Raw genomic sequence first — 17,832 nt, 5'->3', positions numbered from 1 at the left:
ATAGTTAGATATGTTAAATGTGAGCTAAGTAATGAAGACTCCCAAAGAATTGAAAGAACGTAAAAGTTACAAGTTTCATGCCAGCATCTGAATAAAGAAATATTAAACAGCTTAAAAGAGATGACTAAACATGTCATTCTTATTTCAGTTTCAGTTTCATTCATTTCTCAAAACTTCATTTAGTTCTATTGGTGATAGAAATAATAAATACTAACTAGTAGAGACTAACAGTTTTAGCTCAGCCTACTAATAGGAATAACTGTGAGCTGAAACAGTTTGTTGTAGTTACATTAAAACAACACGCAACTACATTCATACATTAATAAATACTAACTACTAGAGAATAAAGCTTATGTTGCTTTGGACTATATAAATTGTAAAAGTCTAATAATTTGTTTAGCCAATTGAAAACGTTTCGTCGAGGATTTTGGTGTGCATGCACATGCAGCTCAAACAATTCTGCAAATTTCGGCCAAATAATTCTGTGTTTTTTGTTCATTTCGTGATTTCAGTCAGAATGATCAAATAAATTGTTACTTGTAGCCGTACCTTTACAGTCCTAGCTCAACCTACCAATAGGAATAACTGTGAGCTGAAAGGTTGTTGTAGTTGAAGCAAACACAAACACATTTGTTTCTGTACTAATTATAATAATAGTTACACTGATAACAATGTCACTAAATATGACGCAACTTATTAATTAGTTTAAAATAATCAATTTTTAATACGAATATCTGAGCTGATTGCTGGCTTCGATTCAGCTCAGATTTGACTTCCAGTCAAATTTCAGTTTACAGTCACCTTAGCACACAAATGATCTAAGAAGCAACAAAAACTTTGAGTAAAAATTTGTCTCTACACCCAAAGTAATTCCAAATAGAAAACTTTCCAAGATGTTTAAAACATTCCACTTTTATTAGTTCAAGTAAAGAAACTGGTAGAAACTGGAAATTTGTAATAACGAAATATATAGATGGCAAAAACACATAAACCATATTATTTTGTACTTCAGTTTGTTTATGTGTGAATACAGTAAGTTATATTACATGTCTCTATTATCTCCTCCATCTTGAGCTCATACATTGCCAAACTTTTTTTTCAACTTTCATGTTTTTAAGAAAAAGTGAGAATAATAACAATGGTAAAGTCACATTAAAAATCATTTTATTGATTATTAAATCAATAGTTTTGCTATATATATTGTTGTTTTTAGTTTTTTTGCATGAATTTATATAGCGCTCTTGCTGTTGCGTCATGTGTTTCTATCTAATGTACTGTTCAGTAATATTTTAACGGGATAAAAACTTAAACGAAATACAATACATTGTTATGCAAATATTTACTCCACCTCACTACACTGCTGACATAAGAAGGGAATCTCAGAGTAGTTTTACTCTATTAATTTAGTTAAGCTAATTTGTTAATCTGTGTAGAGGTTTCACCATGCTGTGCTTTGATTTAGCTTTCCTCATATTATACAGGTTTTCTATGTTAATTAAAGTTTTCATTTACTTTCCATAGTTTCATTTTAGTCAAGCGACCAAAAAAATCGCTATAAGAAAGGAAGGATTGTACATTGAGTCTGAATGTAAGATTGTTAATTAATGATGCTAACAGATCAGATTTTCAGTAATTTATGAATACAGAGCAATATAAATAGGTTACTACTTGCAATGAGACTTATCATAAACCATAAGGCTAAGAGATAGGCTAGGCAGTTATTAAACAGGCATTGCTCGGCCAAGAAAATAAAAACCTGTAAGTGAGCACAGGTTTTAGGTTTAATGCTATCGTTTTGTCAAAGGTCATTTTGCCAGGTTTTTCATTTTCTAGGTCTACAGCAAGCTTTCAATTTTTTGAGACAACATATCAGACAAGAAGTGAACATGTTTTCTGATCAGCTCTTTTTGTAACAAAACTATATATTCTTTGGTTTAGTTCATACAAAAAAAATCACCAGTTCATCAAATACAAAAAGAATCACCAGTTCATCAAATACAAAAAGAATCACCAGTTCATCAAATACAAAAAGAATCACCAGTTCATCAAATACAAAAAGGTCATGATAAAGACAATTCTTCTCAGCCTCATCTCGAGAATCTCAAAACTAACAACAAACAGGCGATAAAAGCAGAAGATGTTGAATGTAAGTATTAAATATATAGAATGTGGTCCATCAGACTATCAGCCCTATATTACTAGATTAAGTATGTTTGTCAGCAGATGGTACACAGCTGATATATGTATCTGCTAGCTAAGATGTAAAAGCTATTTCACACTTTTAAACTGTTTTGGACTTGGTCAGTTTCCTTCATAAGCAAATTCAGTCAGAGATCTGACTATCTCTCTCATTTTTTCTCACTCTTTTTCTTTCACTCCCTCTCTCTTTCTTCAACTATTTTTCTCTTTTTCCGCCTCTTTCCCTCGTGTTCTCTCTTCCTCTTTTCCTCGCGTTCTCTCTTCTTCTCTCCCTCCTTCTTTCTCCTTCTCTTCCTCCTTCTTTCTCCTTCTTTCTCCTTCTCTCCCTCCTTCTCTCCCTCCTTCTTTCTCCTTCTTTCTCCTTCTTTCTCCTTCTTTCTCCTTCTTTCTCCTTCTTTCTCCTTCTTTCTCCTTCTTTCTCCTTCTTTCTCCTTCTTTCTCCTTCTTTCTCCTTCTTTCTCTTTCTTTCTCCTTCTTTCTCTTTCTTTCTCCTTCTTTCTCCTTCTTTCTCCTTTTTTCTCCTTCTTTCTCCTTCTTTCTCCTTCTCTCCCTCCTTCTTTCTCCTCCTCTCCCTCCTTCATTCTCCTTCTCTCCCTCCTTCTTTCTCCTCCTCTCTCTCCTTCATTCTCCTTCTCTCCCTCCTTCTTTCTCCTTCTCTCCCTCCTTCTTTCTCCTTCTCTCCTTCTTTCTCTTCCTCTCCCTCCTTCTTTCTCCTCCTCTCTCCCCACTCAATTATCTCATCGTTGTCCACTATATTGGAGTTCTTATGAGTGTGATTGATAAACAGACAGCTAAATCATAAATTCACTATTAATATGGCCTAACTTGTGCTTTAATTTGAACGTAGACTAACTTCTCCTCTCTTTTTAGTTTAACAGCCATAAAGTTGAGTCATATCTGTCGCAATAACTTCTAAAATTATATGTATTACAGTCGAAATTATTTCTAATAAGCTTCAATACTTTGTTTATACAACTTTGCTTAGATTACTTAGAGCTTATGCGTTTATCCCCTTATACACAAAACTGAAGCCTAAGGCTACTTTTGAAGATTACACATAGCTCTATCCAATTAACTCCACAAATATTTCTCTAATCTACATAAATGCAATTGCTTTGTTCGACAGCACATATTCACTAAGAAGTACCGGCTCCCATTTCTCCTTCCGCTGTTGTTGTGCAAAAGCCAAGCATTCCACACCCATTTTCTAAAGAACAAATAAAGCTTTGAAGAATTGGGTAACAAAAGTCAAAGTAAAGTGTTCCAAGCAATAAGCTCTGCGAGATTATTCAGTCACTTTGGCATGCATCAAGTTTATTTGTCTACAATATGGCTACTCTGGACCAAGTTTAATATTATGCTGGTACATGTACTTTTATTTGCATACCGTTTAACTGTCTGTAAAAAAGATTTTGAACTAAAATCAGATTATAACTATACAAATTGACTTATAAAATATTGATTTCTAGTCATCATATTATTAGCTTAGTGTTACAGTCAGTTAGTCTTTTCATATTCAGAAAATCTCAGTTAATTTATCAAAATTATTTGCTACTGAAACTTCCGCTCCTTTCTTCCAAATGCAGAGTTACAGATTTTGTCTTAAACGATTTGTAACCACTTAAAAACTATCAAAAGTAAATACAGCAAAGTCTTAAAGTGAGGTGTTCACTTTACAATTTTTTTTTGTCACATGGTCTTATTCGTTTAAACAGCATCGACTGGAGTAAATAAAGTTCATATGCATCCAACATGGGCAGTAAAAGGTTTGTTTTTAAATTCGCTGAAAATAGAACTATTTTAATGTTGTATTCAGACTATGTTGTCAGATTATGTTCTGACTATGTTATAAAATGCAAAAAAATGTTACCTAAAATTTAGCACTAATCATTAGGTATAACAGAATCACAACATTAAACTAATAAAACAGTATTAAGCCTGGTTTTGCTAGTTAAGCGTAATATGTACTACATAAAGTAACAAATAAGTTTGATCGGTTGGAGTTGTGTTCACCACAGCTGATACAAATTATGAACATTCATGATTAAACCATAACTGCCACGTACAACTTTTATCGTTTTTCTAGGTAAATCAGACACGCTGATTCCGATTTTGTACTCAAAATAAATATTGGTCCACTAACTTTCAGAGTAACTTAAGGCTATTTTACAGCGTTTTAATATTGGTTTCGAAAACATCACGATCGGCACAGCAAGCTCCGCCATAAATATGTGACGTACGCTAGCTTTTTAGGAACGGAAATTGGGAGTATTTATTCCGATTTAGAAGGATAAAGATGGGTGTCTCAAAACCCATTATTATCTAAATTCAGCCTTCAGAATAATCTGTCTTTTCTAAAAGGTAGATTAGCTATTTAACATTGCATATTTAAAAATAAGCTCAAAAAGCGCGATAACAACGCCAGCTTGTGATAAAATCGCGCTTTTGTGAACTCATTTTTTTCTGGCATTCAGTCTATTAAACATCCTGCAACAAGCTGCGAGCAATCTTAAATAGTTTATCTACCTTACATAAAAGACTGAGATTATTTTACAGACTGAATTTAGATAATAATGGGTTTCAAGACACCCATCTTCGTCATTCTAAATCAGACTAAACATACCTAACTTTTGCTTTTAAAAAGTTAGGCTACGTCACATATTTATTGGCAGAGCTTGTTCTGCCAATTGTGTTGTTTTCGAGACAGATATTGAAACGCTTCAAAAAAGCCTTCATGGCTTTGAAAGTTAGTAGACCAATCTTTATTTGGAGTACAAAATCGGAATCAGCGTGTCAGGTTTACCTAGCATAAAATGATAAAAGTTGTACTGGGCAGTTATGGTTTAACAAACCAAAAGATTGTGTGTTTTTACGCAAAACCTTCAAACTCACAATATTGACAGATTATCTAACTCTAATTGATCAGCGCTGTTTATCGTTAGTTACTGGTGATATTAACCGTGGTGGAGTTTTGGACGAGTTTGATGAAAATGGGATGTTCTTCAAAAGAACAAAAGTGTTTGATGAATAAATAAATCCCTGTATATAAATTTCATTTTGTGTGCGTGCGTGTGTGCGTGCGTTATTCGGTTTGCTGAGCTATAGCTATTAAAATTTAAGAATGAAGAATCTGTATGACAGAAGATTTGATTTCAGAATCTCCCGTTCATCAAACAAATACCTTAGTAAGCTACGCGAGATTGATAGATTCATTGGGCGATGTCTGCCGCTATGTGAATGAAAACATGCTACCGTTCTCTGTTACGGCGCAACATAATCTTTTGCTTGTTTTTACAGCTCTTATTAGTAAGCTTACTCAAATTAGCCATTGACAGTGTGCCAGGCAACTACATCACATCTCACTCTTTATAAGCTGATCTTTGATACCTGTGGAACATCAGGCATTACGCTAGTTAATCTTATACGTATAAATGTAACTCTCAATGTTTGTCCATCTGTACATACGTGCTTCTGCCTGTCCAGCTATAGCAATAAAGAGAAATCCACTGCCAACCCGATTTGAATTTACAACCTCAAATTATGTAGGGTATCTATTTAACCATTATCCAGCTCTACATAAACATGCTCTTCGAATGGTCAGCCTCTTTGGCTCTACCTATACTTATGTGAGCAGTTCTTCAGTCACATGAAGCATGCCAAAAGCAAATATCACACTGGACTAACCTATGAGCATCTAGCTCATCAGCTCAGGATTTCATTTTCAGACATTGAACCGCACCTAGACAGGATTGTACGAAAAAAGCAGTACCAAGTGGCTTACTGAGAGTAGTATGCTCAGTACCATTACCAGTGAAAACTTAGCACCGCAATATCTCTTCAACAAAGGACACTGCACATAAATTTCATATGATGCTTTTTTCAATTACATGCATATGTATTTAAACCCAATATTTTGACGCATTTGTGATTTTGTAATTACATGTCATTGAAGCCAATATATTGATGAATTTGTTTTTTTTTGTAATTACATATAGTTAAAATAAATATATTGACTGTGGAGAATGAGAATTACATGTGAAGGATGGAATTATGTTTCGCAATATATGAAATTATGGTAATTCAGTTATTCGCGATATACATAGCAGCTATGTGGTCCCCAGCCTAGGCTTGACTCTACATAAAGGTTCCCACTCTAAAAAGGCTGGACACCTTTGGCTTAAGAGATCGAAGTTGACATTGGAAAGTTAATAAACACCATTAGCCAAAATTTATGAACAATTTTTATGCAATTGACAATTTTCAATGATTTTATTCATACTTTTCACATATTAGTAAAATTTATTTGTGTTTATGGTTGCATGTCGGAATAGTCGAACTATCTGTTTAAATTAGTTACTATAGTTGTTAAAACTTTTCTAAGTAATTTGTTTCCATTTTGTTTATATTTTTTCTCGTGACTATATTTTGTATTTATTACTTTTCATCCTCACAATATGCCTTTTTAATATGTGAGAGTTCTGTTCACGACATATAGTGTGTGATTTTTTTATGGGATTTTTTAGTGACTAGTTTACTGTCATATGATGGTTGGCTACAGCATAATAATTTTTTGTTGATTCGTATGTTGGAAATGTTGCTAAGTTACCAAATAGCAAAGTAGCGTGATAGGTCAGTTCAAACAACAAGTGACAAGCTTAAGTTCGAGCGCTTATGCAATATAAATACTGCTGCATTTTTTAGGAAAGACAGCTTGTGTTTTGCTCAAGAAAGAGAGACATATGGATATGTTACTTCAATAAAATTGCTTATTCGTTGGAGAAACGTTATCTATTCCTGGTTGCAGAGCTGCTTTCAAATGACTTTTTAATGACTCAAATCAAATCAGATCCGGCAAACTACAAATCAAATCTCCCCTTGTCAGCAGATTCGAATCAAATCAAATCGAATCAGCCCAATGACGAATTCAAATCCTGAATCATTTGAGAATGATTTGAAATACTCTTTCAAATTGTTCGCTCAATTATTGCATAGTATGATCAATCTACAGTACAGCTGTAGCGGCGTAGCCTGTACTCCTATCCATAGGACCTGAACTAGGGGGAAAGGGTAGGGGGTTTGCCCCCCCTGCCCGTTTTGGGTTCTATGGATAGGAATAGTATAGCTGTATCTCTGTACCACTATATGTATTATGTATGCTAAAATTATCACTAGATATGGTTTTTTTCTTTGTTCTACGAGGTATGTTAAAACATCATGGCAAAGCACATCATACCATTGGCTCGATACATCAATGAATGAGTGGAGGGTTATGTAACAGTTTATGGTCATGGCTGTGACTGCTTTTATTGAAGCTTTTAAGCAAGAATGTACAAATGTAAAAAAAAACATTAGATACTTGTTTAAAGTTACAAAATATAAGATACAAATATAAGATAAAACCTGAAAATATTGGCAAGTGAAACACAGTTACTGAGGCATGAACTTGAACGAAACGAAACTAAGCATTGAGCCTATAATCAACAGTTACATAATATTAACACATTTACTTAAATACACTTGTTGCATTGTAGAAAAACTAGCGTGCGCAAGTTTTCAGATGTCAAGGAGCTCCTGTGTGGTCTCATGATGAAGCCACGTTACTAAAAACCCGTTCTATGGGAGCTGATGAAGCTGGTACTGAAAGGACCTTCAGCGCCAGCTTGCTAAGCCTCAGTAACCGTGTCTCACCTTGCCAATAGCTTAGAGTGTTACAAGAGGATCCGCTTTTCGCCATATACTTTTCAATCTCCTGATTTACTGAATCCAGGTTACTTGTACTAGCTAAAGGTGCTCCATTCAAAAAATCGGCGAACATATCTTTATTATCACATATTAGTATTTGCTGAGTGCATGTGACTTCCTCTTTTTGTACATCGTCCTTTTTAATCGAAATCCCGTTTTAAGTATTATACTTCACTTAGTAAGTAGGTGACTGTGTATAAAATATTATTAATTATATTATTATACATATAATATAATTAATTATATAATAATAATGTATCCATAAATGGTAATGTTAAAACTATGTATGGTATATAATTATTACATTTATTATACTTACTTGGATAGAATGTTATTGTTATGCTATTCATTTATAACTTAAAATAATAAATTAAATCAAAATTTTATTCAATATTATTTTAATAAATTTGATATAACAAATATAAATTTAATTTATTTTATTAATTAAATACTACCCAATTATAATATAATGCATATTTATATTCATGAACATTGTCCTTACTGTGAATATTGAATGTGTCCGCGGCATGGAATAGTATGGTATAAAATATTATATATTATAATACTCTATTCATTCATTCGTGCCGTAGGCACAGCACAAGTAATTTGTATTTTGACTAGTGACTGTGAGGTTAGAGTGGGATAGTCACAACCAATTTCTAGCAATCAAATAATTGACATCAAAGTATTCAATGCCAGCACCACAACTACAAACATGCCTTTTTCACAACTTACCAGAGCTGCTCATGTTGATTTCTTTTACACACACGACATGTGGTCCTTTTCTTTTTTCTGTAGAGGGACACGCACGCGGCTGCTTAGCCTCGCTACCGATGGTGCCCATTTCTTGCCAAAGTTTGGGCTAAATTAGCAAACGTCGTAAAAATGTTTCGATAGGTTACAGAAGACAAGGCTATCAATAGCGATGTGATTTGAATTATTTTTGAAATGAGGTCTTCAAATCAGCCCGAAACTTCAAATCAAATCAAGTTACTTCCAAAACTTTTCAAATCGAATCAAATCAAATCATCATTTGTGTCAAATCAGTACAAAATGATTTGCTTCAAATATTCAAATATTCGAATATTCAAATCAGCATGATTTGAGAGCAGCTCTGCCTGGTTGTCAGTTGGATAACTGGACAATTGTCAGTTGGATAACTGACATCAACCTTGAAGAAAATTGTAATGATGATTACAACTGAAGATTTAGTGTTCTTACAAAGTGTCATCCACTCCTTTTGGTTTCAGCAGGTTACATTTTAGGCAGCGTTGGATTCGGCGGACTCTGTGGGTTCAGCTGAGCACAAGTGAGTTGGCTTCAGCTTTCTCGTGTTAGGTTCCGCAGGTTGTATAGCAAGAAGCATTGGGCTCAGCACACTCTGTTTGCTCCAGGAGCAAGCACCAAGTGAGTTGGTTTCAGCTCCCTCCTGTTGGTTTCAGCAGGTTGTATCAGAGGAGGCATTGGGTTCAGCGCGCTCTGTCGTTTCCATCAGAATACAAGTGAGTTGGTTTAAGTTCCCTTCTATTGGTTCGAGCAGGTAGTATTGCAGGAAGTGTTAGGTTCAGTGCAGATACGCAAGAGTTAGTTATTTTGCTTTATTGGAGAAAATGCTCTAAAACAATACGCAAGAAGTAAAAGTTGTCTCCACCCAACTATAACAAATTTTTTCAATATTAAATGTTCTTTTTGCTTTTCAAATGCAATGGTTCTTGTGCAGAATTTTCCAAGTTATGACAGAAACTCTGCTTTGACAGCAAAAATACCGAGTGTATGCCAGCAAAAGATGGTAGATGTATTATTCCCTGTGTTTGTGATAACATAAGAACCTTAGTTTTTATCACAGTGAAACTTTGTATTTGTATGTGTGACCAACACAGTATATATAACCAAGTATATTCTCACTGACTGCCAAAACTATAATTCAACTACATCCGAGGACTGTTAGCAAACAACTGGCCTCCAGCTCATGCAGGCAGTAAAACAGTATCTACTTGGTCAGTGTAATATGGTGCCATCTGTCACACATGCAGTTATTAAAAGTACACATGAGTGTGTACACTAGTGCTGAGCACGGGTACTAATACTCGTTGAACCCACAGGTTTATCTTCTCTCGAGTATCGAGTAATAGAGATTTCGGGTATTTCGGTTTTTCGGGTTCTTGTTTTGACTTTCGAGTTTGGGTTTTAGTCCACGGATCCGTCGAGTAGTGTGAACAAAATCTCGATCTATTGCGTCTGCGCAATGAGCAATGTTTAACCATGCGCCTGCTAAGAATTGAGCGCATGAGTACCGCCCGATAGAAAACAGTGAAAATAATTAATAAATTGAATATAATTATTGTAAATTTTAAGATATGTTCGATGTTTGGAAATTTTTCGCGAAAGACAGCATTACTATTGCTGATGGTATGGAGACATACATTTTGTGCAATTCAACTATGAAGTATAGTTATGGCTCTACGAGTTTCATGAGAAGGCATATGCAAAAGATTCATCCTAAACAATGGCTTGAGAGGCAAGACGTTGCTGGTTGTTAGAAACCGTCAATTAAACATCAAAGCAACTGGGTAATCTGCTGCTTCCAAACTAAAAGAATTTGTGCATCCATCTCAGTCAACAATTGATGACGATGAAAGCCTTGGCAGCCAGTCAACGGCAACATTCTCGGTTGTTGCTACCACTGCACAAGGTTTGCCGTATACTATTTTCCAGTATTCTGATATTTAAAACTCCTTCAATAGCGAGTGTAGATAAATGAATAGAATTTTCAAATTTTTTCGCATTTTATTTATACCATTTTTGTTAGACCTTTCCTGTTAGTAAGTTCAAATTTGTTATAGCTGCACCTATTCTCATCGATGATGATGACTACTCAGATCTAGCTGCATTTCAAACTCCTAATGTTCGCAAAGGAGCCGAACTTAGTTCTAGTGGTGCCTGTGAAAAAGCAAAAAGGCAGTGATCTATCTTATCATCCTTAATGGAATCTTACGGAAGAAACAGCGCTCAACATCGGAAGCTGACTTCTGCAATAACTCACTATATTTGTAAAGATGGTGTTCCAGCATATGCTGTTAAAAAAGGTTTCAAAGCTTGCTGAGTTTGATAGAAGGTATGAAAGGAAAAAATAGTATGTTAGGCTTCATGCAATTCCAGCACATGCCAGTTCTGGAAACGACAATGTTTGGTAGTTATACATGTGATATTTATAGATTGATAAAACTGTTGTTGTGAGTGACCATTTTTCATGAAATGTGGCATATTATAATAATATAAATACTACTTGATATGGGAATATTTGCAGCCATAATATATTTTTTATTTCATTGTTTATGTTGCATTTTTCTGCCAGAGTAACTTTGCAGTTACGTAATATATTAATTTAGGATCAATGTAGAAATCAGAAAATGTGTTTTGGCCTTACATTTATCATTATTAGTTCACACCAGTGAATGCCATGTTGTTTGCAATTAGTCTTGATTTTTTATGTTTGCTAGGTATTCCATTCCAAGTTAACATCACTTCAGTTGCTCAGCTATCCCTGAGTTGTATGACAATTTGTATGGCACCATTGAACAGGAGGTTGCCGCTGCTCAGTTTTATGCTGCTACTACGGACATGCGGAGCTCACGCACTAGGGCACCTTACTGTGGGTTGACCATTCACTTTATCTCTGACTGGAAGCTAAATCAAGGTGCTTGCAGGTACATGTATGTTCCAACACCAATATGCGGCATCACATTGCAACTTTGCAGCGTTATTAAAATGAGTTTTTAAGACAAACCTCACTAAAAAACCAAATAACAAAATTTTAGACGTGTTACCGTAGCTATAATTGGGATATGCATTTGCTTAGGAATTTCAGATTTCATTGCTAATAAAAATTATATTTAGTGAGGTTCTTGTATTGGTTAGGCATATTTTTAGTAGTTTAGCTGAACAAAGTAAATTTTAGCAAATTTTAATCCTACTCAACACCAAATTTTATATCTTATCTCAACAACAGAGTCATGCATTATGCTATTGTTTTGTAATTAGTTTTAGCAAGAAAAGCTTGAGTGGAAAGTGTTACACTTCCAAATCAAAGGACGCAATCAAATAAAAACGCATAGTAAATTGTTATATTTTGCTAGGTTTTAAAATGCCCCTGAAGATCATACCTCTGAAAACCTAAAAGCTGGCATCATCAGGGTAATTGAAGAATGGGGGGTAGATGAGGCTAAGTTGACTGCTATTTCCACTGATAATGCTGCTAGCATCATCAAAGCATGCAGAGATGGAAGTAACTGATTTCACACTAAATTTTATGGTTTGTGACCTCCAAATTCATCCTCTTGATTGTCAAAAATTTCTTGTAATAGCAGTTGAACAGTTATAGCTGCTATATATATATATATATATATATATATATATACATATATATAAATTGTTTCCTCATCCCAGATACTCCGTATGGGTGGTAAATTCTGCTCTAACTCGGGTCTCCTACCAGAGACCTGGGAGTTTGAGCACTCGCCTCAAGATCTTAGCTGTTCCCAATAGCGCACTTTTCTGCAACTCACCTGAGTTGATTGTTGTTGGTATTTGGGCAAGCCACATTTTATGCACCGGTGTTATTGCGCCCAGTGCCCCAATGACTACTGGGATTACAGTTGTTGTTACATTCCAGCATTTTTCAATCTCTTCTCCAAGAGGGAGATATTTCTCTACCTTTTCTTTTTCTTTGCTGGCTATATTGTAGTCATTGGGTACTGCTATATCTATTATAGTAGCTCTCTTGTTCTCCTTGTCTACCACCACTATATCTGGTTGGTTTGCTAGGACATGCTTGTCAGTTCGGATGTAGAAGTCCCAGAGGATCTTAGCACGATCATTTTCATTGACCTTACCAGGAGCTTCCCACCAGTGTTGTGGTTTATTAAGGCCCTACTCATCACATAGACTTCTATACACAACACCTGCGACATGATTATGCCGGTCAGTGTATGCGTTTCCAGCTAGCTGTTTGCATCCACTGATGATGTGTTGGATGGTCTCAGGTGCATCTTTGCACAGTCTGCATCTAGGATCGTCTCTAGTGTGATAGATTTTCGTTTGGAGTTGCCTTGTTGGGAGCACTTGCTCTTGGGCGGCCATGATTAGCGACTCTGTAATGGCCGTTAGGTTTCCTTTGTTCAGCCACATATATGTCTGGTGAAGATCGCCAACCTTAGATATTTGTTGGTGGTAAGCACCATGAAGAGGTTTTGTGTGCCAGTCAATTTCCTCATCATCAGGGCGAAGGTCCATTGTAAGAGCAGCCGATTGAAATTCGGCTAGCAACTTATCTGAAGTGGCCATAGAGGCTGCATAGGCTTTGATGCTTTGCGCTTCCTCCTTCACTGTCTGCTGTACACTTTTGAGTCCCCTACCGCCATCTTTCCTATCGAGATACAATCTAGTAGTATCAGATTTTGGGTGGAGTGCTCCATGCATGGTCAGCAGTTTACGAGTTGCTATATCTGTTTCTTTGATGGCTTCCTCAGTCCACTTTATTATGCCTGCTGGATATCTTATTACTGGCAGTGCGTAGGAATTTATTGCCATGACTTGGTTCTTAGCATTGAGCTGGCTCCGTAAGACCTGCCGAAGGCGTTTCTTGTATTCGGTAATGGCTTTGTGACGTACCTCGGCTTCGTGGTTGATGTTGCTTTGCATAATCCCCAAGTACTTGTACCCTTCTTCTATATCTTTGATAGTACCATTTGGCATTCTTAGGCCATCTGTGAGCATAGAAAGGCCTTTCTTGAGAATTAGCCTTCCACATTTCTCAATACCGAAGGTCATTCCGATGTCCTTGCTGTATACCTGAGTGAGGTGTATTAGCGAATCAAAGTCCCTTTCTTTGTTAGCATACAGCTTGATGTCATCCATGTAGAAGAGGTGGTTAATCTTGGTGCCACTCTTAAACTGGTACCCATATTGAGTCTCCTCCAGCATATTGCTTAGAGGGTTTAGGCATACGCAGAAGAGCAGCGGTGATAAGGAGTCACCTTGATAGATGCCTCGCTTAATTTTTACACTCGCCAGCTTTTTGCCATTAACCTCCAGTTCCATCTTCCATTTGGTCATTGACATCTTGATGAATGCCACAAGAGCAGGGTGAACATTGTACATACTGAGGCACTCAAGTATCCAACTATAGGGAATTGAGTCATAGGCTTTTTGGTAGTCAATCCAAGCCATGGCAAGATTGGTTTGCCTTCTCCTGCTGTTTTGACAGACCGTCCGATCCACCAGTAACTGATGTTTGGCTCCTCGGGTGTTGCGCCCAATTCCTTTCTGAGGACTGGTCATATAGTGACTCATGCACTCTTCCAGTTTGTCTGCAACTATTCCTGAGAGCAGTTTCCAAGTGGTGGGCAAGCACGTTATTGGTCGATAGTTTCAGGGAATCGACCCTTGCTTTGGATCTTTTATCAGAAGTACAGTTCGTCCTTTGGTCAGCCATTCTGGATGGTCACCTTGTTCTATTAGGCATTCCATCTGCTTAGCCATTCTAGTGTGAAGTGATGTCAATTTCTTTAACCAGAAGGCTTGAATCATGTCATGGTCAGGTGCTGCCCAGTTGTTCATACGCTGCACTCAGCACTTGATGTCTTCTTTGCTGATGGTGAGTCCTTGCTGAGTCACAGTGTGTTGATGGCTCTCTTTAAGCCTCTTCAGCCAATTTGCAGTGGTGTTATGAGTAGTCTCTTTCTCCCAGATGTCCTTCCAGAACTTTGAAGTGCTAGATCGGGGAGGCTCAGACATTGGCCTCTGCAGTTCACCTTTGAACTGGGAATACACTCTAGATGGATTATTGATGAACAGTTTGTTCATTCTCTTGTTATCCCGCTCTTTGGTGTACCGCTTCAGTCGTGCCGAGAGTGCTACTAGCTGCTGTTTGGCAGATTCTAGAGCTTCTATTGTGGCTTCCCTTTTTGGACGCTCCAAACTGTGGTTAGATCTCTCACTGAGCCTACTAACTTTCTTGCGCAAGTCCTTGATCTTATTTTGTAGCCTCAGCTGCCAGGATGGAATGACTTGAAGCCTTGTTGGCAGTGGCTTAATATCCATCTCCTCCAAGATGACGGTTTCTGTACTGTAGATTAAGACATTAGTCTCACTGATTGATCCAGTTGAGATCGACGCCAGTGCCAAGTTAATGTCTTCTAACAGAAGACTTAGGTATGGCCTTGCTAACTCTTCGTAGTGGTGCCCTGCTTCCATAATCATTAGCAGCTGACATCTTGTTGATGATATTTTCCGCAAGCTCTCTCACCCTTAGGTGAAGGGTGAGAGAGCTTGAAGCATGTCTTCTTCAACCCGTGAGTCAACACATGATCGTGTATCCATGACAGTGTGTTGATATGCACTCCTCGTTGGTTGAGGTTACTTGGGTGAACTTTTCCCTAATTTCATCTACATGTACCTCAAGTTCTGATATGAGGTGCCGCTTGATTATGTTACTCCTCTGAGCTACAAGTTGCTTAGCGGTTAGTGGCAATTTAGGGCGCATGTTTATCGACAGTTGACGCATCCTTCCCAAGTAGCTTTTGAGGTTCGTGTTATCAGTCCGAGTCCATTTCATCCGTTTTGAACCAGTAGCCCATTTTTCACTGCCTTGTCCTGGTTCAGCTACAGGCAGCGCGGACCTTGTTTGACCGGGCGACGTCCGAGCCGGCATGGCTTTGGTTATTGCACTCATCATAGAGGTTGTAGACGTTATACAAGCAAAGGTCTTGTCTAAGGACCACCAGAAAAGTGCAGTTGTTGGGGTTTGAACCGAGGACCTAATGATCATGGTCCCGATACCTTACCAACTGCGCTATCTGTCCTGTATATATATATATATATATATGTATATATATATATATATGTATATATATATAGATTGACAAAACGCAGCCTTTTGTTCAGGTTTAGTCTGCTATTTCCATTTATACCGTACTTTTTGGACTATTAGCCGCTACTTTTCCATAATATTTTGAGCAATGCAACTTATATAAGGGTGCGGCTATTCTGTGGGTTTTTCTTTCACCGCTAGGGCGCATTAACCGGAATCTCCGGTTGGTGCGCTTTTAGCAATGAAAGAAAATACGAAACAATGCCTAATGATACTGTACTCTTAGACGCTGGGTTAAAAAGCGTGTGTTTATACGGAACAGTGCCTAACGGTATTGTTCCGTTAGGCGCTGGGTTAAAAAGTGTAGGTTTATGCGAAGCAGTGCTTGATGGCACTGTTCTGTTTTAACTAGCAAAATTGCTGCCGTGTTAAAAAGCACCGTCCTAAGTTCTCTGGCCTATACAAAGGTGCGACCTATGTATTGTTTTGTTATCGGTTTTTTGAAAATAAAGCAGATGCGGCTTATATAGAGGTGCGGTTAATAGTCCGAAAAGTACTGCAAGTAAATTGGTTCACATTCAATCTTTGATAAGCACACGAGTACAGTAATTGCTGACTAGTATACCTAGATGCGATTGTTTGCAACACATTACAGGTTGGACCAGAATATCATGTGTTGGTCACCGCCTTAACCTAGCATTTGTAAATGCACTGAAGGGCGACAAGGTAATAGATAAAGCCATTTCAAGCTGTCAAAAGGTGGCGCCACACTTGGCTCACTCGCATAAAAAGAGTCCTCTTCTAGAGGCTGCTCAAGAAGAACCTCATTTGCCAAAATACCATTTGCTAAACGATAGCCCCACGAGATGGGGCTCAAAGCTCGTGATGATCAATCGCTTTCTTGAACAAGAGTGTGCTGTGAGGAAAGCGCTTTCAACCGATAAAAAACACACCCATTTAATGCCAACAGGAGATGATTTGGCATCTACCTTGGAAGCCATCAGAAGTGCTTTGAAACATGTGGCACATTTTACTGACATGCTATCAGGTAGGTTTTGTAAACATGTACTGTTAATATGAAGATTGCTACTACAGTAATACTTCAACTTACGAGTGCTCCGACGTACGAGAAACTTGAGATACGAGCCAGCTTTAAAGCAAGTTATAGCACTAACATACGAGCCATGTTTGAGATACGAGCACGTGAGTCAGTTGCCAAGTATGTCGGAGATGTTTTATGAGAACAGCATCACTCTGTATTTTTCAACTGCTCAGGTTATACGTTTGTACAGTGTTTTTTGTGCACAATTTTCAGTGCTGAATTATGTTAATCAAAAGTATTGTGCGTAGACCTAAGGTTTGCCAGTAAAATAAGAAATAATGCAAAAAAAAAACAAATGATAACAATTGATATTAAACGAAAAAATATTGAAAAATATACGAAGTGTGTATGCGTGATTGAGCTAGCTCAGCAATACGACAGAAATACATCTGCAATTATCAAACAGAACGATTATATTCAGGGCATTTAGTTTGCAAAAGTACTAACCATAGTTTCTAGGCAGCGCAACGATCTTCACAACCGCTGATGGAGAGACTGCTCAGGCGTTGGATAAAAGACGAACAATTGGCCGGTGACAGCGCAACTGAAGCGATGCTATGTGAAAAGGCCAGTGCTATCTATCAAGACTATAAAAAATAGACATTCGGACAAGTTGGCTAGTGGTCGTGCATTAACCCTCTGTGACGACACCTGTGTTCGTCTTAATCGCAACATTTTGAAAGGGCGACAAAGGCAAACGTCCTTAGATAGGTTTCTCTTAAAACGACCAGCTGGTCGTGAGAGTGAAACGAAAGAAAAATTAGCTAACCAGCGAGAAACTTCAAACTATGAACGCCGAAAAAATTTTAATTACGTTAAGTGAAAAATGAAAGTTTGCTTTTAGGTTTGCTTCTAAGTTTGTCTTTTAAGAATTTGATAAAATCAAAATTTATCAAAGTCAACTGTCGTAATAAAGGAT

This window comes from Watersipora subatra, chromosome 3 (assembly GCF_963576615.1).
Source record: "Watersipora subatra chromosome 3, tzWatSuba1.1, whole genome shotgun sequence".
NCBI classification, from domain to species: Eukaryota; Metazoa; Bryozoa; class Gymnolaemata; order Cheilostomatida; family Watersiporidae; genus Watersipora; species Watersipora subatra.
Note: the sequence above shows the minus strand (reverse complement) of the source record.